At 44.1% G+C, this 23,386-nt stretch overlaps 1 long non-coding RNA gene across 1 annotated transcript; it reads right to left on the reverse strand.

Moving 5' to 3' along the window:
- Positions 1 to 1,161: 1,161 nt before the first annotated feature.
- On the reverse strand, positions 1,162 to 23,386 carry LOC125356362. The gene is made up of 3 exons (XR_007211881.1): positions 23,372 to 23,386; positions 5,539 to 5,542; positions 1,162 to 1,276 (listed from the first exon to the last, which is right to left on the reverse strand). It is a non-coding gene; the product is annotated as an uncharacterized LOC125356362 (long non-coding RNA).

The raw sequence follows: 23,386 nt of genomic DNA on the forward strand, positions 1-23,386 counted from the left end.
TTCATCCCTGCACTTCGAATGAGCTTTTTTTTTCTTTTTCCCTTTCTTTTTAGTAGCAGGGTTTGAACTCAGGCCCTTGTGCTTGGTTGCTCAGCTGATGCTCTATCACCAAAGCCATGGCTGCAGCCCAGCTTTTTTGTTGTTGTTGTTGCTGACTCTGCGGCTTGAACTCAGGGCCTGGACATTGACCCTGAGCTCTTTTTTGCTCAAGGCTAGGGCTCTACCACTTTAAGCCACAGCTCTACTTCCAGTTTTCTGGTGGTTAATTGGAGATAAGAATCTCATGGACTTTCCTGCCCAGGCTGGCTTTGATGATGATTTTCTTTTTTTCTTTTTTCAGCAGAGATCATGGTTGTCTTTTTTTCTTTTTCCAGCAGAGATCAACTTTAATGCAAGTTGAAGAGGGATACCATGGTGACTCAAGAAGCGACAGGAGACAGGAGATATAATGAGGACAGGGGTGGAGCTACTTAAGTAGGGTCCTAGGTGGGGACAGAGTCAGAGGTAGCTGGAGAGTTGCAAGAAGTTTCCCGACTTGCCTTAAGAGTTCCTGGTAATGGCCTGAAATGGCCTGGTTCTGGGAATTAATTGTATAGGTTAAGGGCTTAGTCAGGTATGGCCTGCAAGCATGAACTAAGGTGCCTGACACGGTAGTGGTTATTTTTATTTTTGCAAGTCCTGGGGCATTGTCCCTGAGCCTCCTATGCTCAAGGCTAGCACTTGAGCCACAGCATCACTTCCAGCTTTTTCTGAGTAGCTTATTGGAGTCTTAAAGACTTTCCTGCTCAGGCTGGCTTCAAACCACAATCTTTTTTTTTTTTTTGTGGCCAGTCCTGGGCCTTGAACTCAGGGCCTGAGCACTGTCCCTGGCTTCCTTTTGCTCAAGGCTAGCACTCTGCCGCTTGAGCCACAGCGCCACTTCTGGTCGTTTTCTATATATGTGGTGCTGGGGAATCGAACCCAGGCCTTCATGTATACGAGGCAAGCGCTCTTGCCACTAGGCCATATTCCCAGCCCCCAAACCACAATCTTTAGATCTCAGCCTCCTGAATAGCTAGAATTACAAGAGTGACTCAGCTCTAAAACTCTTTATTCTTTTTCTTTTTTGGACAGTACTGGGGCTTGAACTCAGCCTGGGCACTGTCCCTGAGCTTCTTTTGCTCAAGGATAGCACTCTACCACTTGAGCCACAGCGCCACTTCCAGCTTTTTCTGTTTATATGGTACTGAGGAATTGAACCCAGGGCTTCCTGTATTTGAGGCAAACAAACACTCTACTACAAAGCCACCTTCCCAGCTGGATAGTGGTTATTTTTGAAAATGAAATCTCCACTTTGAGCCATTATCCTCCAGACCTCATCATTGAGTTGTTAGAACTATGGGATTGAATACGTAAGCCACCAACACCTGAGATTAGAATAAGCTTTTTGCAATACAAGATCAGGATCAGTCATGCATACAATCTTCCAATGGCTTCTCCCTTTATGCTTTAAATAAAATCCAAATTCCTAGCCAGGCGCCAGTGGCTCATGTCTATATTCCTAGCTACTCAGGAGGCTGAGAGCTGAGGATCACGGTTCAGAGCCAGAGACTCTTAAAACTCCACTCCAAAACTGGAAGTGGTGGCCCCTTCGGTAGCTCAGCTGGTAGAGCAGAGGACTGCAGCAAAACTGGAAGTGGAGCTGTGGCTCAAAGTGCTAAAGCACTAGCCTTGAGCAAGTGAGCTCAGGGACAGTGCCTAGGCCCTGAGTTCAAGCCTACAACCAACAACAACCAAAAAGTAAAAAAAATGTTCCCTGGCTCCTATGGGATCTCCACAGTTTCCCCTCTATACATAGTTGGCCCCCTATGTGGGTTAGGCCCCCCTGAGCAGAGCAGTTCTAAAACACTCTCTGCACCCCACCACTTCTCCAGGGAATTTCAAAAAATTCCAGTGCTCAGGCTTTGCCCCTAGAGACTCAGACTTAATTGGTTTGAAATGGGACCCGGGCAAAAAGCATTTTTTTTTTAAAGCTCCCAAGTGTATGCTAATGCATTGCCAGAGTTGGGAACCATTCAGCCAAAGGATCCAAAAGTATATTTGAAAATTGCTGATCTTGCCTTCAAGGAAATTCTAAAGCTTCAAGGAAAGATTAAATTCTCCTTAGTGCCCTCTTTGCATTAAGTCCATGATATTGTGTGCTAAGTTTTAGGAAATTGGTAATAGACTCTATGAGATAATCTTCTTTAATTATTTGAAACATTAAATTTAGCAATATTTGGGCTGGGAATATGGCCTAGTGGCAAGAGTGCTTGCCTCCTACACATGAGGCTCTTGGTTCGATTCCCCAGCACCACATATATGAAAAACAGCCAGAAGGGGCGCTGTGGCTCAGGTGGCAGAGTGCTAGCCTTGATCAGGAAGAAGCCAGGGACAGTGCTCAGGCCCTGAGTCCTAGGCCCAGGACTGGCCAAAATAAATAAATAAATAAATAAATTTAGCAATATTTTATTTCTTCAGTTCTAAGAATCACCCTTGCCATATTTTTTATGTTTCTTTTTTGGACCAGGCTTTATCTGATCATCATAGCCTGTCCTTTTAATGTTGTTTAATTTCATAACAGAATGCTAACTGGTGGCTTGTTTGCCAGCTGTGATTACAAAGGGGGGAACATGGCATTTTTTCCTGTGTGCAGCATGCTCTTCCCTCTTTGATCCCAATTGATCTCCCATCAACCTGGTGAGTGGAGCCTTGAAACCTCATTTTCTACATGATAACTGCTACAGTTTATTGAGAATATACCAGTGCTCTGCATTCTTTGCAAACACCATTTCATGTAAGCCTCCACAGCAACACAAAACGTGAGTTTGTTTTATGCCCAGGGAGGCTGAGGCCTGGAGGTGTTAACTTGTCACACAGCTAGAAGGGTTGGGGAATGGCATAGACTTGCTAGGAGATAGTCTCCCTGCTTGATTCTCAGAATGTTCAGACACCTTCATAAGACACTGAATGTCTTTTGTAATCCTTCCAAATATATCTTGAAATGGTCCTGCAAAACCCAAAGCTCTTAATAGAGAAAGCTGAGGCCTCACTATGTGTTCACAGAATCTTTGATCTTCTTAGGGAGGCTGGGGTAGTTTTGCTGCCAAGCACTCCTCCTCTTGTTACAGATTCTTTTCTTGGGATATAAGCAGGACTGTCAGTCAAGATGCTCCACCCACCCTGGGGCATAGTTAAAGGTTCCTTGCCTGGTCCCCCATATTCATTAGGATACTGTCTTCCCCCACTGTACTAAGTAACATCCAATGCCACATGCATACCAATCAATGAATGCACTGTACTACATCCTCCGCCATCACTCAGTAGGGATTTGATCTTGAATAGAGCATGGATGGTGAGAAAAAAAATGAGTAGACTTGATTCATCCCAGGAGCAAGCAAAATTCAATGTTGAGAGGCACTGAGATGAAAGCTGTGAATAAGCAGAGTATACTGGTGGCTCACACCTGTAATCCTAGCTACTCAGGAGGTTGAGATCTGAAGATCGCAAAGCTTAAAGCCAGCCCAGGTAGGAAAGTCTGTGAGACTCTTATCTCCAATTAACCACCAGAAAAACGGAAGATTGGCTGGGGATGTGGCCTAGTGGCCTAGTGGCAAGAGTGCTTGCCTCCCATACATGAAGCCCTGGGTTCAGTTCCCCAGCACCACATATACAGAAAATGACCACAAGTGGCGCTGTGGCTCAAGTGGCAGAGTGCTAACTTTGAGCAAAAAGAAGCCAGGGACAGTGCTCAGACCCTGAGTCCAAGCCCCAGGACTGGCCAAAAAAAAAAAAAAAAAAAAAAAAAAAAAAAAAGATGAAGAAGGGTAAGGGGCCTGAGAACAGTGTGCACAGAATGAAAGGCCCAGAGTATCCAACAGACAGTATCTGCTTGTGAATGGCTGAGACCCATCCATTATAAACACTGCTTTTCTTTCCTCATCCCGGGTTAATTGTCTTGGGTTAGGCTTTGACTCTGGTGGATTCCAGTGTTGCCCGGAACTGAGGTATCTTCCAGGTTTTCATTTTTGAAGAACAGGCAGCTTGAAAGATGGCATGTTCACATTGGCCCTGAGTCCAAAAGCCCCAGAACTGACAAAACAAAACAAAACAAAACAAAAAAAACAGAGAGGCTCAGGGACCACGCCTAGGCCCTGAATTTAAGCCCCACAACCAACAAAAAACAAAAAGCTGTAAAGACATTACTTCAATTACTCCTCACAATAACACTGTTCACAGTAACCCTATGAAGTAGTAGCCGATATAAAGCCATTCTGCCCTAACAGATGGGTAAATGGAGGCAACCAAGCAAAGTCACATGGCTCTGATAGGCAAAGATGGCTTCATTTCAAAATGAGCAACCTGACTGGGATGGACCATGGACTTCCTCAGACTGCCTCTGCATAGCTGCCCAGTTATAGTTCCTTCAGATTTTTCCCTTTGGGCATTTCCTTACTGTGTCTTGTCCTCCCCTCAAGTTCAGTAGTTATCTACAATACCATCTTCCAATAAATTGTCTTTTTTACTCATGAACCAGAGGAGATTTTGGTTGTAACTAAGAAAGCCTAATAATAAAAATATTATTATTCCTGCATGCAGGTGGGGAGTCCGAAGCTCTGAGGAATCAAAAACACTAAAAGGGACCAGACACCAATGGTTCACACCTGTAATGTTAGCTACTCAGGAGGCTGAGACCTGGAAGATCACAGTTCAAAGTCAGGCATGATGAGACTCCTTCTCTAATTAACCAGCAAAATAAAAGACTGGAGCCATGGTTCAAGGGGTAGATCACCAAATGTGAGCAAGAAAACCAAGCATGAGCAACGAGGCCCCACCACCACCACCATAAAATGGCCAGCTGGCAACACTTAGGGTTATAATACAAATAATAGCAATAATGGTGACAACAGAATTTCTTTGAGATAACGGGGCATCTGATGGGTGCTCGCTAAGAGGTAGACTCTGTGCTAGGGGATTTACATATATTATCTCTCTTAAACTTCACAACCACCCCAGGAGGCAAAACTACTTTTTAATTAATATATAATTCACATATTGCAAAACATGCTTTTCTAAAGTACATCGTTCATTGGATTTTAGAATATTGACAAGAATATGCAACTGTCTAATTTCAGAATGTTTTCAGCAACCTAAACAGAAATCTGGGACCCATTGGACTTCATTCTTCCTTCCTTCTTCCCCCAGGTCCTCATAACTGTAGTCTACTTTCTGTTTCTATTATGGATTTGTCTCTTCTGGATAGTGTGGGTGAGCATGTGTGCGCATGTGCGCACGTGTGCCTGCACACATGCTTGCTTTTGCTATTCCTGGGGCTTGAACTCAGAGGCTTATCTTTTTCCCTAAAGGCTGGCATTTTACCACTGCCATACCTTCTGGCTTTTTTTTCTGGTTAATTGGAGGTAAGATTTCAGAGACTTCCTACCCAGGTTGGCTTTGAACCGAAATCTTCAGATCTCAGCCTCCTGAGTAGCTAGGATTACAGGTGTGAGCCACCGCCACCCAGCTTCTGGATTTTGTTTTTCATATGAAATCACACAATATGTGGGATTTTGTCACTGTTCTTTTTCACTCAGAACAATGGTTCCAAGATTCAATAATGTACATACTTCATTCTTCTCTTTATTAGGGTAAATTATACAAAATACAATTTAAATCATTTATATATATATAATGCAGTGGCATTAAATATTGTGTAATGTTATATTTACCCTCACCACTAACTATACCTGGTGTGTCTGCTTTCTGTCAGCATAAAAACAATATGAGATCATTAACTTATAAAGAATGAAAGTTTGCCAGGCATCTGTGGCTCACATCTATAATCCTAGCTACTCAGGAGGCTGAGATTTGAAAATAGTGGTTCAAAGCCAGCCTGGGCAGGAAATTCTGTGAGATTCATATCTCCAGTTAACCACCAAAAAAGCTAGAAATGGAGCTGTGGCTGAGGTGGTAGAGAGCTAGGCTTGAACACAAAAGCTCAGGGACAGCACCCTGGCCCTCCCTGTTCAAGCTCTAGGACTGGCACAAAAAGAAAAAAAGGAGGAAGAAGAGGAAGAAGAAAAATTAACCAGGAACTTGTGTCTCACATCTGCAATCTTAGCTATTTGGGAGGCTGAGAACAGGAAGACTGTGGTTGTAGGGTTGTAGACTAGTGGGGCAGGAAAGTCGACAAGACTCCTTCTCAACCCATAGCTGGGCCCAGTGACACATGTCTGTCATTTTTTAAATACATGGAAAACTGAAATTGGAAGAATCATGGTTCCAGGTAGAAAACTCTGAAAGATCCTGTCCCCCAGGAGGGAAGCTAGATTTGCAGGTGACACCCCTCTGTAATCCCAGCAACAATGGGAAGTGGTCAGATTGAGGCTCAGGTACACACAGGTCAGGAGGTGAGACCCTGTCTTAAACATAACCAGTCAAACGACAAATGCTAGCTGGGATGTGGGGGAAAAGGAACCATACTGCCCTGCTGGTGGGAATGTAAAGTAACACAACCACTCTAGAAAGCAGTCTGGAGGTCCCTTGAAAATCTAAACATAGACCTTCCCTATGACCCGACCATACCACTGTTAGGCATCAACCCTGAGCGTCATGAACAGTAAGACCAAAAGAGGATAGTCTTAGGAGAAAAGCACAGAGTTGTGAAGTACCTCTTGAGATGGTATATACAATAATGTATATATATTGAAACCAACTCTGAAGATAAGGAAACAAAAGACCTTAATTTGTCTTTTCATTTTCTGATGATTTTGTATTCTTTACCTCATATACAGTATATAAACTTGCACATCTGAGGGAGGGTGGGGGAAGGAAACAGAATCAGTGGGAAACAGGTGGAAAAGTGCAGCAGCGGAGCCCACTGGCTGCACTGGACATTGATTAAGGTGAACCACACAAGTGGAGCTGTGGTTCCAAGTGATAGAGCGTTAGCCTTGAGCAAAAAGCTCAGGGACAGCACCCAGTCCCTGAGTTCAAGCCCCATGATGAATAAAAAGGGGAAAAAAAGTGAACCACGCAACTCGTGGGCAGAGATGGGAGGGAGGGAATAGGAGAGAATGAGGGAACAGATGACACTATACAGAAGGAAGAAAATGTGCTCACTACCTGACGTATGCAAAGGTAACCCACTGTATATCACCTCTAAACAGTCAAAAACAAGGCTAGAGGCTTAACTCATAGGTATTGTACCAGCTTAGCAAGTGTGAGGTCCTGTTAAAATCTATCAGATAGGATTGATTGGCCCCATTGTTTTGAACCTGTGGTGAATCAGCTCATCATGGCAGGAGTGCTTGGTGAAGCAAAAACACCTACATAACAAGCAAAGATGCAAAGAGGAAAAAAGGAGGCTAAGATCTCACAGTGTTCTCCAAGAGCATGCTCCTAAAGACCTAAAGGAGTCTTCTTCAAGATGTAAACCACCCTCCAACAGCTCTCCCCTTGGGATAAAGCCTTGAACCTTTGGAGAACATTTCTCCAAACCATAGCAATACCTAAAGCTTTTATAATGATTGCTGTACTAGTTAAACAGAAACTTTCTATTCCTTCCTCCCTCCTGCCCTTGGCAACCTTTATTTTTTGTCTCTGTGAAGTTGTCTATTCTAAGTACTTCAAAAAGTGGAATTACACAAGATTTCTTCTTCTGTGTCTGATAGTTTCCTTAACACAGTGAAGGTTCATCTGTGCAGTAGCATATATCAAAATGTCATTTCAGCAGGACATTGGAGGCTTACACCTGTAATCATAGCTACTCAGGAGGCTAAAATCTGAAGATCATAGTTCAAAACCTGCCCAGGCAAAAAATTCCATGAGGCTCTTATCACCAATTTACTACCAAAAAAGCAAGAAGTATAGCTGTGGCTCAAGTGGTAGAGCACTAGGCTTGAGCCAAAAAAATCTCTGAGTTCAAGCTCCAGGACTAGCACAAGAAAAAATATCATTCTCTATTCCATTGTATGCATATGCCATATCTAGGTTATTCATTGATTCGCTGATGGGCATTTTGGTCATTTGTACCTTTTGGCTCTTTAAAATAATGCTGTGCTAGGAACATTGCTTATAGATACCTGTTTGAGGCCCAGATTTTTATTTATGTGGATGTATCCCTAGCAGTGAAATGGCTGCATCATATATAGCTCTGTGTTTAAATTTTGGGGAACTGTTTTCTACAGGAACTGTACCATTGTACAGCCCCACAGCAACACACAAGGGTCCTGATTTCTCCACACCTGTGTTCATTGCTATTTTCCATATATATGTATATATGCATATATACATATAGATACATATATATGTGTATATATATATATATATGCTGGACACTGGTGGCTCACACCTGTAATCTTAGCTACTCCTGAGGCTGAGATCTGATTATCACAGTTCAAAGCTAGCCTGAGCATATAAGTCCATGAGACACTTATCTCCAATTAACCACCAAAAAGCTGATAGGGAAGCTGTTGCTCAAGTGGTAGAGTGCTAGCCTTGTGCACAAAAGCTCAGGGACAGCACCCAGGCTCTGAGTTCAAAATCCAGGACAGCACCAAATATATATTTGTATGTATGTATATATGTATCTATCTATCATCTATATATCTGCATATATATATACACACACATACATAATCATTCCAGGGGAGATGAAGTGGTAACTTTTGTTTGGTCTTCATAGAACTTGGTCCCTTTCTATGGCTACATAATACTCGCTGGTATGAATATACCACGTGTTGTTTCTTCATCCCTCAGTTGGTGGAGGTAATGCTGAGAACATCTGAATACAAGTTGCCTCATGGCAGTGTTCTCAGTTCTTTTGAGTATAGACCTACTGGTGGGATTTCCAGGTCACATAATGGCTATGTTTATTTTTTAAGGAACTGAGTAGGGCTATTATTATCCTCATGTTATGGAGAAGGAAATGGGGCCCCAAGAAGTCAGGTCTCTCACAGTGACACTGCTCAGAAGTGGTGGCTGGCTTGGAACCTGGTCTGGATGCCTCAGGAGACCAATCACACACATCTTCGTGCTCCCTCAGGAAACAAGCCCTGTTATAAAACAATCACCGAGAGAGTGGGATTTGCCAGTAATTGTGATACTTGGTGAATTCACGCTAGCCTCCGTAAAGCACCCTTTTCATCATTATGATATTATTCACATTACTAATACCGACCATTTGCCTGGTATTTTACATACTCTAAGCTTTAACCCTGCGAAGACTACTGGAAGTGTTTGAGTTAGCTGGGGTGATGTCCTGGCCTATCTAACCTCTCTGAGCATCAGTAGCTCCTCTGTAAAATGAGGACACTGCTAGGAGCTATCTTTTAGTATTGTGAGGTTGTATAAGCACGTTAAATGATTTTCATGAGGTTATAAAGACGCAACCTCCTACACATTTTACAGATGAGAAAACCGAGGCTTAGAATTGATTAGATCTGTCCGTGGTGCTGAAGACAGGAACAGCAAAAAAAAAAAAAAAAAAGGCTTTTTTTGGTTCACCCAGACATCAGAGACTTTTCTATCCTGTTCTCTTTATGAATATTGAGTGAGTGCAGCCCTCTAGAGACCTTACTGATTTCTGTTTTACACTGCCTACTCTCACCCCTCTCTCTCTCCCCCCCCCTCCTCCCTAGTGTGAGCTTCCCTCTCATCCTAAGAGCTCTGGCTACAGCTTCAATTCCTCAGTACCTGGCAGCTGGGCATGCTCCAGGAAGACAGCTTGATGGAGTGGAAAGAACATAGGCACTGGCATTCTGAGTTCAAATTCTGACTCCACTCCATCATTTACGGAAATGGCTCAACCCCACGGATCTCCAGCTTCCTCAAACTTTAACTCAGGTCAATTGTGATGCCCTTCAGGGTTTGTTGTATGGAAAGTACCTGGTGCCGGTGCCATTTGCTCATTCTCCAAGTACAATACCATTCCCCTTGTAGGGTGGCGAGCAGAGGCTAAGGCTTCTGAAAAACAAAGCTCAAAGATGGAGTGTACCAGGCTGGGAAACAGCTTGGCAGCTGGAGTGAGAGCAAAGGAGCATTCAGGGGTGGCAGAGATCAAAGGCTACATTATGCAGATTATTCCTTTCTTTCTGGTAATTTACACTCGCCTCTGTGCCTCCTGGGGCAGAAGAGAAGCAAATGCATACCATATGCACACTGGTACACAAAAGCACACAACTGCAAACATGCACACAGCTCTAGATGCGCATAACTATGCACACACACACACATCTTGAGTAAATATGCTATTTGTCCATCTCAAACACAAACTTATCTTCATTTCAGGCAGTCACTGGGAATCTCACATGTCTATGAACATATGCGAAGGCACAACTTTGTGGGTTCATGCGAGCACAGATGCATGCACACGTATGTTCACAACCACAAACCCCCATGTGTACGTACACAAATACTTGCCTACATGTGCACACACGCCCTCTTGAAATCTTCCACTCCAAATAGAAGCATAAGCTGCAACATATGAGCCTCTCTGTTGTTCAGCAATAGGCTTTAGAAAGACAGCCCTTGCAAAAGAATAAAGAGAAATTGGCAGGGGTTCCAAGCACTGCAGGAAAGATTAAAGGATAGAGGATGTGCTGCAGCTAGGTGAGAAAGGACACGGGATAAGACGAGTCTCGTAGGGAGAGAAGATGATCGGATGCCATCCACCATTAACCCAAGCCCAAACTGAACCAAAGGCTTATACCAGCCCCACCCCAACCCCTCACTCCACCCCACTGATTGCCATAGCTATTCACTACCAAGTAAAATCCAGCATAAACACTCAGAACTTCCAATAGGTCAGGCACTTTTCCTGAAGTATCCTTTCTCTTTAAGTTTTTAAATTTTCTTATCTTTAAATAGTTGTACCAAGGAGTAGCTACTTAATAAAACAGTTTATGAATACAATGCATCTTGATCAATGTTACCCCTTTCAACATTCTCATCCATTCCTCCCAATCCACCTCTTCCCTCACTTTTCTTAATTTTATAGGATATACATTGGATTCTTCCCGTCTTCTCTTATTAATCTACCCCTCTCTCCTTGACCGCATCCCACCCATTTAAAGTACCCCTTTGCTAGGTCAGGAACTCTATTATTATTTTCAATTTCACCTTGGAGACATCCAGATAGAGCACTTCGATTTTGGCCTGACCTCTAACTTTGAGCCCTCTCTGGTTTGTTTCGATACCCCTTCCTGATTCACTACTGTCCCCCTTCTTAGCCTGGGTAGACTGCTCTTTGCTTGGTCTGTGACTAGCCATCCTTGCTCTCTGTCCACAGGTTGAACCACTTTGTCCTCCCTTTCTCATGCATGCCCTATTTTCTCTTACTCAACATAAACTATGTAGAAAGACTTGGAAGTAGAGGTGGGGGAAGTTCAAAACCTTTCTCACTAGGCAAGTGACTGTTTTGTTGCTTGTTGAGGTCTATTTAATACATAATAAACTGCACATATATTGAATGTATACGACTTGCTGCTTTTGTGTGTGTGTGTGTATGTGTGTATGCGTGTGTATGCTGTGCACATGCTCACATCACTGGGGCTTGAACTCAGGGTGTGGGAGCTGTCCCTTGGCTTTTACACTCAAGGCTAGCACTCTATTACTTGAGGCATTGCTCTACTTTGGGCTTTTTCTGGTGGTTAATTGAAGATAAGAGTCTCACAGACTTTCCTGCCCAGGCTGGCTTCAAACTGTGATCCTCAGATCTCAGCCTATAGGCCTAAGCTACCAGGGCCTGGCTTGACTTGCTGCATTTTGACACTTTGGTGCAATCCTGTAAAGCCATCACCATAGTCAAGACAATGAACACAAGCATCATCTCCAAAAGTAAAAGGTGACTTTTACAACTTAACAGGAAACATAAATCCCTTCTCCTATGGCTTCCCTTTCTGCCCCCCCCCCAACACTTATGTATAGCCAAACTGGTCTTCAAAAGACTATACAGGGGGATTGGAGGTGTTGCTCAGTTGGTCAGAGCACTACTAGCCAATGAGCAAAAGCATTAGGTAGCAAGTTTGAGTCCCAGTCTTGGACCTAAAAAATGAAAGGAAAAGAAAAAAAATACTATAGAGAATTGTACTCAGATTTGCATTATACTCGTGTTTCTCTTGCCATATCCCTGTCAGCATATACTGTCCACTAATATATCTTCCTTCTAAAGTTCATAGGCCAAGATATATCATCACAAGACCCTTTAATTTGCATTTTCATAAATAACAAGATTGTGCATTTTTCATGTTTATTAACTATTTATATCATTTTTATTTTCATAGATTTTCTTTTCTTCCTCTATATTCTTCTTTAGTAATGGGATTTGAACTCAAGGCCTCATGCTTGCTATGTAAGTGTCTTATCACTATGGCCATGCTCCTAGTTTCTTTTGCTTTTCAGTGATTTTTTTTTTTTCAGATAAGGTCTCCTACTCTTTCCCCAGCCAGCCTTGGATAATGATCCTCCTAAATAGATACAATTATAGGTGTGTACTACCATACTCAGCCCTCTTTTGCATTTAATTGACTTTTTCTAGTTATTATAGTACACATTGCAGGAAATTTAGATAATAATATAAAAAAGAAACAAAGTTTATTCTGATCCCCACAATTAATCGTAGTGTTAATGTTTTGTTTTGTTTTGTTTCAGGGAAAAGTTAGAAGCAGAGACCACATATTGAGGAAACCAAAATAGCATCATGCTCTTTTGTCTTTTAGGCTGCCTTTAAGTTATATAGCATTGCACTTAGGGATGTAACTCAGCAGCTGAGCACCTGCCCGGTATTTGTAAGATCCTGGGTTGAATCTCCAGTATTCCTAAGTAAGTAAATCCTACTCTAGGAAATCTTCTGTTATTAGCGTCTTTAAAAACATGATTTTAATCCGTGCATAAATACACTTACACCATAGTTTCTAATAATTTCTAATAACTTCCCTAATTAGGACGTTCCATTTCCTTCCAATTTTTACCTTCATTAGTTACAGGATAGTAAACACCTTTATCCTCAAGATTTTATTTTATTTTTATTACTATCCTTGAGATGAGTTTCTAGGTTGATGTCTGGGCAGAGAGTAAGAGCCATGTTTGTTGTTGAAGACCTGTCTCTCAGATGATGCTGTATTTGATTATACTCTGCAGGCTCTGACACAAAACCTGTTACTGAAGATGTATAAATTAGAACACAAAATTTCTCATGAGAATGTCTCCCAGGAATGGCTGGGTCAGAACAGTTGGCTAGCTGCTAAGGTGTTTAATAAAGCCCCAGTTAATTAACAGGAAAAAGATTCCTTTGTGGTTTGCTTTCAAAGAGGAGGGCAGCAAGAAGCTTGGAATGGAGGCAGATCTAGGCCTCTCCGCAGGGTCCTTTCAGAACCTTGAAAATCAAGAGTCAAAAGGAGACCAGAGCCGATTCTGACTCAGGCCAGGCTATGGAAGGGCTGCCTGAAATCCCTTCCAAAAATTCTCAGCTCTCAGCAAACTCCTGTACTGATACTGGAGACTAAAGTTGATACATCTCTTTGGAAAACAAATATCACCCTGCTTTGATTTAGCACACCACTGCTTGTAATCCAACCAAATAAATGCCAGCTCCAATGTGCAAGGAAATGGGTGCAGGGATGAATTGTTACTCCATTGTTTGAGGGAAAGACTAAGCAAATGATTCTTTACTCAGCCCTGGAATCCAGGCAGATGTTAGAAAATGGAACTTTCATGTTCTGAGATGAAGTGCAATTCTACATGAGGTACCATTTTGCAGAACAACAATAAAACTCTATGTGGATGGGAGTAGGGAGAGGAAGAGAGGGGGAGAGAGAGAGGGAGGGCACAGAAAAGGAGAAGATAGGAGGAGAGGAGGGGAAGAGCGAGAGACAGAGCACTTGTGAAAGTATAAGGAAAGATCTAGCATCTAACTTCTAGGGAGAAAATTGTGGGGGATGTAGAGAAGTACGTTCACCTTTTACCATATGATCTGTAGATTGTTTTGATTCTTACAAGTACATATTGATTTTGTAGTTAAAGGGGAAATAACCAAAACACTCTATTAAGCTACCTTCTCAGTTTTGACTCACTCAGCTTCCTGACTATAAATTGTGCTTTCTTTTCAAGCCTATCACATCCATTATGTGTGTTCATTGTCACAACAAACCCACCAGAGATTCCATTTCTATCACGTTCATCCTACGTAACAGTATCTTGGATTCAGAAATATCTTTCTACCAAATCATAACCAATATTGGTACAAATGCTAGAAAACAGGAAACTCATATTGTGTTGAGAAGAGCATCCATCTGTATAAACCTTCTGGGAGGCATTATTACTGAATATTTTTATTGTTATTATAAAGGTAATGTACTGAGGGGTTCCTGTTTCATATGCCAGGTGACGAGTATATTTCTTTTTGGACAATGTCACCCCTTCCTTCACTGTCTCTGGGGGCATTTGGATAATATGCATCAAAATTCTTTAAAATCTGCATACCCTTTATCCCAGAAATTCCTTTTCTAGAAATTTATCCCAAGGACATAATTAAGGATGTGCATAGAGCTGCAGCCACAGGAATAATCATTTGGAAGATGTTTATGATTCTGAAAAATTAGAAACCACTTACATACCCAAGAATAGAAAATTACTTAAATAAATTATGCTCCATTCATATGAGAGAATACTATAAAGTCATTAAATAGTAGCGAAGAAGCAGAATTAATGGTAGAGTGCACAGTTCATGATACAGTTTTAGAAGTAGGTCACAAACAGTATTATTGAAAGAGTTCATTTTTGCTTGGAAAAAAAAGCAAGCAAGTAAGCATATGTAGTGTATATGTATTGAAAAAAAAAAGGTAAAAAGAAAGCACACAAATGTTGCTGTTAGTTACCCCTGGGGAACAAAGCTATTGGAGAATTTTTTCATTTCCTCCTTTTCTGAAGTGTATTCCCACACTTTCTCTCCACTTCCCCCTGTTAAATTTCTTATTCTGGAAGTATATTTCTTTGAAATAATATAGAATGTGTGCACAGCATGCAACAGAACCTGGGTTGTTTGTTCCCTAGCACCAAAAGAGAGAGAGAGAGAGAGAGAGAGAGAGAGAGAGAGAGAGGCCAGGAGGTATGGTGGCTCACCCTGTAATCCTAGCTACTCATAAGGTGGAGGTCTGGACAATGGAGGTGTGAGGCTAGCCCAGGCAAAAAGTCCTCAAGGGTCTCAGCTCAACCAATACAAAGCTGGACACAATGGAGCAGAACTGTCATCCCCATCTATGGGGAAAGATTAAATAGGAGGATTGTAATCCAGACCAGTACATGCATAGATGATAGAGCCTCAGAAAAACAAAAAAAAAAAAAAAAAAAAAAAGGGCTAGGGAATGGGCCCTCTAGTAAAGCACTTGACCAGCAAACACAAGACCCTGAGTTCAAACTCCAATAGGACTCTAAAAGTGGAGGGGGTGGGGTGAGGGAGTCGTACTGAGTTTATTTGAAATATTCCTATGCTTGCTCTTCCCCTTGAAATAACTTTCATAGGCTTGCCTTTTGTGTGTGTGTGTGTGTGTTTGTGTGTACACACGCACACGTGTACACACCAGTCCTGAGCCTTGAACTCAGGAGCTGAATGCTGTCCTGAGGTTTTTGCTCAAGACTAGTGCTCTGCCCCTTTGCCATGGCTCCACTTCTGGCCTTTTGGTGGCTGACTGGAGATAAGAGTTTCATGGATATTTCCTGCCCAAACTGGCTTAGAACTAACATTCTCAGATCTCAGCCTCCTGAGTGGTTAGAATTACAGGTGTGAGCCACCGGTGCCTGGTAGGCCTGCCTTTTAACCTCCCTCTCAGACAGCAGCCTTGTCCGTACCTCTACCCCAGCGTGCCATTGTGTGAAGCTGGCTCCTTCAGGAAGCCTGCCATGATCTCCATTGATTTTCTGGCTTCCTCGCTTAGAGCTCATACTCAGCCTTCGGTTGTGCTCACATGGTCATGTAACTTTGCTACCAAAGCCTGCTGGGACATGGCTCATCCCCCCCCCCCCCCCAGGAAGCTTAAGACATCTCCAAAGCCCCTGCTCCGTCTCTGGGCCTTTAAATAAATCTGGCTGCTTAGACAGCAGGTATTTATGTGTCTAAAAGCCCAGCAGCCCTCAGAAGCCCCATGACCTGCCTTTACCACAGGGTATCCCTTTCAGGGGTCTCATTTTTCTCCACATTCCCCTCAATAATCTTTCAGTTCTGTCCCCAAACTGCGAGCACCCCGTGGCTTGCCCTGCTCTGACAGCAGTCTGCCTTCAAGTTCATCTTCTGATCTCATGCTTGGTCTGGGTCGTGATCAAAGCCGCCATGCTTCCCTCTTTCAATCCTGCACCAACCAGCCACACAAAGGCAAGGGATGATGAGAACCGTAGCTCTTGTGTACTAAGCAGATGCTAAATTCCATGTGCTATATGTACATAATAGAGGCTTGACACGCCACCTTCTTCAGTCTCATTCAGTGATGATTATTTCGATTATCCCCATTGCTAGCTGTTCGTGTGTCTTTGTTCCAGCTGCTACCCTCCACTCTGCACAAATTCTCACTCCCCAGTGTATGAAAGAGAGGCTCAGAGACATTAGGCGAACTCTCCCAGGTCGCAAAGCTAGTAAAGAAGGGGTGGGGCCCGTTCTCATCCACCAGCCCTGGTGTGAGGGCCAATGTGATGCTCAAATCACTACCCTCTGCTGCTCCTACCACCACCTATGGGATAGGTATGAGGGATGAGAAAACTGAGTCTCACCAAGGTTAACATGCAGTCCAAGGTCACTTCCATGCAGCATCAGAGGGCATGGATGTAGGTGCTTGGTGTGAGTATGAAAGATAGGAACAGGAAGGTCATAAGAAGGGTCTGTTTCCAGGGGCCAGTGGCTCACTCCTAGCCACTTTGGAGGCTGAAATCTGAAGATCATGGTTCAAAGCCAACCTGGGCAAGAAAGTCCGTGAGACTCTTATCCCCAATTAACCACTCCCAAACCAGAAGTAGAGCTGCGGTTCAAAGTGGTAGAGTACTAGCCTTAAGCAAAAGAGCTCAGGGACAGAGCCCAGGCCCTGAGTTCAAGCCCCATGATCATCCAAACAAAGAAGGGTCTGTTGTGAGTGAGGAATGAGTCCCAACAAGAAGGCTGGCTCCAGGCCTGGAAGACTTTCCAGGGTTCCTCTTTGCCCCAGAAACGCTATCTACCCACCAGGGAGAGTAATGCCATCCCTAGATCATATCTACCACTGTCCCTTTGGCCTGAGGCTCAAGGACCAATGGGAGCTGTATCCACTGAGACAGGAGGAGAAGGAGGGCTCAGGACTTCTGGTGAGTTGGGGACTCAGATAGGCTGGGGTCCTACGGTCCCTCTGCTAGACCTTGAGCTGCCATGAGCAAGAGGAATGCTACTTCTCATCCAGTAGGAGCATAATAAAAGCTCCAGCTGCCTGAAACAGCAAGATGAATTCAGGTCCCAGAGTTCTGGACTCAGCTACTGGCACTACCACTAACTACTCTAGGGCTTTGTGCCCACCATTTGCCCACCAGGCACTGCAATAGCTCCCCTCAGGGCTGTGGAGCTGTGGCATGTGGGGTGGGGGGAATGTTTTGAGAACTAGAGTCAAGAATAGCTGATACCGCTGCTTTGGAAAATAGTCTGGCAGATCCTTCAAAAGTTAAACATAGCACTACCATATGATAGAGCAGTTACACTCCTAGGTATACACCCAGAGAAGGGAAGCATATGTCCCCACAGAAGCTCTTACGCCAGTGTTCACGGCAGCATTATTCATAATAGCAAGGAAGTGACAACGACCCCAGCGTCCACTCACTGGTGAGAGACTAAACTAAACATGTGATATCCGTACATCAGAATAGGATGCAGCCATAAAAAGGAATGGAGTCCTGATCTGGGCTACAATATGGGTGAAGCTTGAAAACACTGTGCTAAGCAGAAGAAGCCACACCCAAAAGGTTGTATCCGATGTGATTCCATCCGTCCATATGACATGTCCAGAACAAGCAAGTCCATGGAGTCAGAGCGCAGATTAGTGACCACCAGAGAAGGGAAGGTTAGGAGCAGTGACTAAGTGACTGAGGAGTATTCGATTTCTTTTTTTTTTTTTTTTTTTTTTTTTGGCCAGTCCTGGGCCTTGGACTCAGGGCCTGAACACTGTCCCTGGCTTCTTCCCGCTCAAGGCTAGCACTCTGCCACTTGAGCCACAGCGCCGCTTCTGGCCGTTTTCTGTATATGTGGTGCTGGGGAATCGAACCTAGGGCCTCGTGTATCCGAGGCAGGCACTCTTGCCACTAGGCTATATCCCCAGCCCCCAAGGAGTATTCGATTTCTTTGGTGGTATTAAAAATGTCCTGGAAAGGGCTGGGGATAAAGCCTAGTGGCAAGAGTGCCTGCCTCGGATACACGAGGCCCTAGGTTCGATTCCCCAGCACCACATATACAGAAAACGGCCAGAAGCGGCGCTGTGGCTCAAGTGGCAGAGTGCTAGCCTTGAGCGGGAAGAAGCCAGGGACAGTGCTCAGGCCCTGAGTCCAAGGCCCAGGACTGGCAAAAAAAAAAAAAAAAATGTCCTGGAAAGAGTGGTGATGGGTTCATAACCTTGCAAGGATAATGAGAAAGGCTGAAATGTATACTCTGAAGGAGATTCCAGTGGGCTGCTACAAGGGTTTAATCTTTTTATGGTGCTGGGGATGGAACCCTGGGCCGTTACCACTGAACTCTACCCAAGCCCAAGAATGTGTGTGTGCCCGCGCACGCACCTGCCCGTGTTCTGATCCTGGGGCCTGAACTAGGTCTAGCTGCTGTACCTGAGATTTTTTTGCTCAAGGCTAGTACTCTACCACTTGAGTTACAGCTCCACTTCTGGCTTTTTGGTGTTTAATTAAAGAGTCTCATGGACTTTTCTGCCTGGGCTGGCTTTGATCTGCAGTCCTCAGATCTCAGCCTCCAGACTAGCTAGGATTACAGGCATAAGCCACCAGCACTTTTCCTCTGAGAATTTCTTAAAAGAGAAATTAGCTAGTATCGACTCTGTGCTTACTCTTCCAGGTTCTATGCTAAACTGTTCCTGTTCATTGTTTTATTTCACTCCCACAAATTCCTGTAAGGGGAGAATTCTTATCATCTGTGTTTGGTAGATGAGGAAAGGGAGTCAGAGTGGTTCAGCAACTTGTCCAAGGCTGCAGAGCAAGGCCAGTGTGAATGGTACACCCCCTCTCTGAGAACCCATGTTACTGTGTACAACCCTTCCATGTGACCAGTCTCCTTGTCCATCTTTCCCAGAGGGGCCAGAGAACAAGTGTCTTATTCCCTGACCCTCGGGCACACGGAGCCAGGCTCAGCACTTTGACTTCTGTTGAATAGACAGCAGCATGGTGCTGTCTTTGCCCTCTTGTCTGGTTTGCAGAGAAATTGACTTTTCACAAAAGCAAGGCATTCATTGTGAAATGTTACAGCTGCCAGATGCTGCTTCTCGCCCTCTCTGAAGTGGCTGGGACGGGAGGCAAGAACCACCTCAAATCGAGACAAAATGCATTTGTGGTTTTGAAGGAAAGTCGTTAGAAGACAAGTCTGTCTTCCAAGGCCAAGGTTGCTTCAATTCTGTTTACTTAAAGTAGAAAGAAGACAATCTCTACCCCGGTGGATCCTGGCCGGCTTGCAGGAAGGAGGGTTTTTGCTGAGTATCCACTGCTAACCACAGGAGAGAACAGAAGGGAGACAGTGGGAGCCAAAGAAAACATTCGGAAGTCAGAGATAATGGGCAAAGGTGGAAGGAATGAGAATAGGTTTGGAGGCCAAGCAGGAAGCAAGTCTGAAAGGAAGGGTGGGAAAGCAGGAAATGTCCAGAGAGAAGAGGGCCCTGCAGAGCCTGGGGGAGACTCATTGAACTCAGGGCCTGGGTGTTGTCCCTAAATTTTTTTGTTCTGGGCTAGCACTCTAGTGCTTGAGCCATAGCTTCACTTATGGCTTTTTGGGTGGTTAATTGGAAAGAAGAGTCTCACAGACTTTACCAGCCCAGGCTGGCTTCAAACTGTGATCCTCAGATCTCTGAGGAGCTACGATTACAGGCATGAGCCAATGGCACCTAGCTTTTGGACATTTTCTAACAAATGGAATTATACAACATGTGACATATGTTGAAGTCCTAACTCCCAGTGCCTGACAATGTGACCTTATTTGAAAACAAGGTCACTGCAGATATAGTTAGGGCCATTGGGGGGTGGGGGTGGGGTCTTGATCCAATATGGTTGGGGTTCTTATCAACATGGGAAATGCAGACACAGACAGAGAAAGTACCATGAAGAGACAGAGGCCACGGAATGCCACGCAGTAACAGCAAACTACCAGAAAGGAGTGACAGATCTGAGCCAGGTTTTTCCTTACAGCCTCAGAAGGAGCCAGCCTCACGGACACCTTCTTCTTAGCTGCCTAACCTCTAAAATTGTGAGCTGATGCTTGTCTGTAGTTTAGGTCACTAAGTGTGTTGTTTTTATTGGTCATGGGGCTTGAACTCTGGGCCTGGGCGCTGTCCCTGAGCTCTGCAGCTCAAGGCTAACGCTCTACCACTTGAGCCACAGCGCCACTTTAGGTTTTCTGATAATGGAGATAAGAGTCTCATGGACTTTCCTGCTCAGGCTGGCTTTGATCTCAGTCTTCTGAATAGCTAGGATCACAGGCATGAGCCACCGGCGCCCAGCAATATGTGTGGTATTTTGTCACAGCAGTCTTAGGACACGTTGGCACTTGACTTCTTGTACTTCGTGTAATGCTTTCCAGGCTCATCCATATTGGAGCACGAATCAATACGTCATTCCTTTTAGGAACTAAATCATATTCTACTGTATTGGTTATGTCACATGCATGGATCCCCTCACCAGCTGACAAACATTTGAGTGGTTTATATTTTGGGATCCTTAAGAAAAACACTGCTGTACATCCATGAACAGGTGCTTGTGCGGGCTTATGTTTGCATGCTCTTAGATATCTACCTATGCGTCTGCTTTTGAAGTGTGGACACTGATTGTTCCAGAGGAGAGGGTCCAATGTTATGAGCAGGAACTTGAGAGAACTATCTCTCTCACCTCGACCTATTCAATTATAAATCCAGAGCTTTATAACACACACACACACATCAATCTGTTCACACACATGAATCACACGGTTGCCACAAATACTTCTCTGAGCCCATTGCTCTGCCCAGCGTGCAAAAGTTCAATCCAAGCAATTAAACAGAAGTGGTGCAATGTGGAGGGAGGTATGTGAGATCTTTGAAGAATAAATAAGTCAAGACATTGATTTGAATATTACTGAGGGACAGAACCAAAAAAACATTTAAAGGGGTAAAAAGAGGTTAGCCCTGAGCCAATGGCCAAAACTTGGCCTTTGGTGTATATACAACTTCTATTGATTGCAAAGAGATTTCTGGAAATGAAGGCGCTTTACAAGAAGCATAGGAAGCACACAAGTCGAGCCTGTGTCTGTAGAGAGAAGCACATCTGACATCTGTGCGAGGCTCTGTCTTTCAGGAGGCTCGCCCCATCCTGTAACTCGGGAGGGCTGGGACGCTTACATAAGCAGAGTTGCTTAGAGGAGGGGTGAGCGCAGGAAGATTCGATTTCACTGTGTCTGGAAGTGAGCGGGATCAGAAGCTATTCTAAGCAGCCTCAGAGGAAAACTGCCAGAAATCATAAATAAAGCAGTCAAGCCTGTCCAGCGGCTGTATCAAATGTGACATTCCCGAAGAATGTGTGAACATGCCATCTTTCAAGCTGCCTGTTCTTCAAAAATGAAAACCTGGAAGATACCTCAGTCCTGGGCAACACTGGAATCCACCAGAGTCAAAGCCTAACCCAAGACAATTAACCCAGGATAAGGAAAGAAAAGCAGTGTTTATAATGGATGGGTCTCAGCCACTCACAAGCAGATACTGTCTGTTGGATACTCTGAGCCTTTCATTCTGTGCACACTGTTCTCAGGCCCCTTACCCTTCTTCATCTTTTTTTTTTTTTTTTTTTTTTTTTGGCCAGTCCTGGGGCTTGGACTCAGGGCCTGAGCACTGTCCCTGGCTTCTTTTTGCTCAAGGCTAGCACTCTACCACTTGAGCCACAGCGCCACTTCTGGCCATTTTCTGTATATGTGGTGCTGGGGAATTGAACCCAGGGCCTCATATATACAAGGCAAGCACTCTTGCCACTAGGCCATATCACCAGCCCCACCCTTCTTCATCTTGCTCACCTTCATTCCATTCATTCTTGGTCAGCCCTGGTGTTTGAACTCGGGGCCTAGGTGCTGTCCCTGAGCTCTTTTGCTCAAGATGAGTGCTCCAGTTTTCTGGGTAGTTAATTGGAGATAAGAGTCTCTTGGACTTTCCTGCATGGGTTGGCTTTGGACTGTGATCCTCAGATCTCAGCCCCCTGAGTAGCTAGGATTAAAAATGTGTGTCATTGGGGCCTTGTTATTCCATGCATTCTTCTTGCCCTTGAGGTTCTCTATCCGTGCACCATGACTTGCTTCTTGACTCAGTCTCAGGCTGGACCACAAGCCCAGGAGGGCAGAAAGCTACCAGTCTCACTTCACTTTCAGAGGATAGTTTCATTCCTAGCACAACTCTCAACTTCTTTTGTTTCTCTCTCCTCCATTTTCCAGAACCTGAGCATATTATTTTCTTGTTTAAGGTCTTGGGGGACTTCTCCTTGCCTATGAAACCTATAAGACTTAGATTGCCAAATACTATAGGTTGTCCCAGCTCATTGACAAACAGAAATCAGAGGCAGACATTTTCTGATACCATCTTTTTCTTTCTTTTCCTCCCTCCCTCCCTTCCTCCCTTCCTTCCTTCCTTCCTCCCTCCCTCCCTCCCTCTTTCTTTCTTTCTTTCTTTCTCTCTTCCTTCCTTCCTTCCTTCCTTTCTCTCTCTTTCTTTCTTTCTTAATTTTGTGTGTGTGTATGTGTGTATGCACTGTCCTGTAGCTTGAACTTGGGTCACTATCTTTTTACTCAAGGCTAGTGCTCCATCATTTGAGCCATAGCTCTACTTCTGGCTTTTTTGGTAGTTTACTGGAGATAAGCATTTCACTAACTTTTCTGCCTGGTCTGGCTTTAAACCCTCATCCTCAGATCTCAGCCCCCTGAATAGCTAGGATTACAGGCGTGAGACACCAACACCAGGCTTCTGACACCATCTCTGACTCAGGGCATTTGACTTTTCTCCATGTGACTTTACCTCTCAGATCTGCCCACCAGCAGCTTTGGCCACAGCGCCACTTCTGGCTTTTTTTTGTTTATGTGGTACTAAGGAATCGAACCCAGGGCTTCAAGCATGCTAGACAAGCACTCTACCACTAGGCCACATTCCCA

Source organism: Perognathus longimembris, chromosome 1, assembly GCF_023159225.1.
Source record: "Perognathus longimembris pacificus isolate PPM17 chromosome 1, ASM2315922v1, whole genome shotgun sequence".
Lineage (NCBI taxonomy): Eukaryota > Metazoa > Chordata > Mammalia > Rodentia > Heteromyidae > Perognathus > Perognathus longimembris.